This window comes from Benincasa hispida, chromosome 12, assembly GCF_009727055.1.
Source record: "Benincasa hispida cultivar B227 chromosome 12, ASM972705v1, whole genome shotgun sequence".
In the NCBI taxonomy this organism is placed as follows: Eukaryota; Viridiplantae; Streptophyta; class Magnoliopsida; order Cucurbitales; family Cucurbitaceae; genus Benincasa; species Benincasa hispida.
The window spans coordinates 80490818-80491934 of record NC_052360.1 but is presented as its reverse complement, the minus strand read 5'-3'; the positions used below and the strand labels follow the sequence as shown (position 1 = coordinate 80491934).

Here is a 1117-nt window from a genome sequence, read left to right as displayed (position 1 = left end):
TGCAGAGTATATAAATCAACTTCAATCTATTGTAATGAATCCAAGATTCTTCTTTCATGTGGAACAAGGAACATATATTGCAGAGTATATAAATCAACTTCAATCTATTGTAATGAATCCAAGATTCTTCTTGAACATTGAAAGATCTATATAAACTTAGATAATATTTTTTTATTAGTGAAGATAAAATCAAATTTGATAAATATTTGAGAAAAATGTAGAAAATATATGTCATTGTGTAGGCTCTTTTGCAAGAAAGTCAAATTTTCAACGTAGAATTGAAAATTGAAGTACAAAAGATTGAAGTATGGCTGTAGGAATTTCTCTACGAAGAGAAAATCCTCCAAAAATAGGCGTATGCCGGTGTATGCAACGAACACACGGTATTCTTTAGTAAAAGGCGAAAGAATAGTTTGCCGATGTGGGAACTACTCGGCTTACTACTGTTAACGGGCCAACGACTTTGATGGCCCAAAACAGAATTCCACTTTCCCCTTTTATACTATTTCCTACAATTTTAAGGAAAATTGGAATAGATAGCCAAAAATATCATGTATATTTTTTTTTGATACAGCTAATTACTTTATGTTAATGAATTAGTTTTATTTTCCCATTTATCTTCAAGACACATAAACTTCTTTCTTTCTTTTTTTTAGTTCTTCCAAATTTTTGAAATCTCGTGATTTCATTTTGTTTAGTTCATTTTTAAATTACATCTTATCTTTTTAAAATTTGTTAAGTAGGAGAACTTTTATCTGTTAACATATATACTAAAATAAGCATATCCAATTATCAAATTGATTATGTGGTATACTTCTTTATCTAGCAATTACAAAATTTCGAGCGAGAAAGAGCAACTCTTTCTCCACCAACCATCTCTCTGATTATCATTCATCATCCTCTCTACTTTGCACTTGAGAGCAAGAACCTTCAACCGTCGTAACCTGTATGACACACTTATGTTTTACCAAACCACGTAAACGTATTTTACTTAAACAATCTTCGTATACTAGTGCTCAATGCATGAATATTGCTTGTTCACAACCAACTTTCCTTGATCCCATTAGAGTATTTCAACCATTTCAATGTTCAACAACAGAGACTTACCAAAGAAAGA

General features: G+C 30.7%; 1 non-coding gene across 1 annotated transcript; it reads right to left on the bottom strand.

Annotated features, from left to right (window-relative positions):
* Positions 1 to 319: 319 nt before the first annotated feature.
* LOC120068702 lies at positions 320 to 439 on the bottom strand. The gene has a single exon (XR_005479330.1). It is a non-coding gene; the product is annotated as a U5 spliceosomal RNA (small nuclear RNA).
* Positions 440 to 1117: the final 678 nt, after the last annotated feature.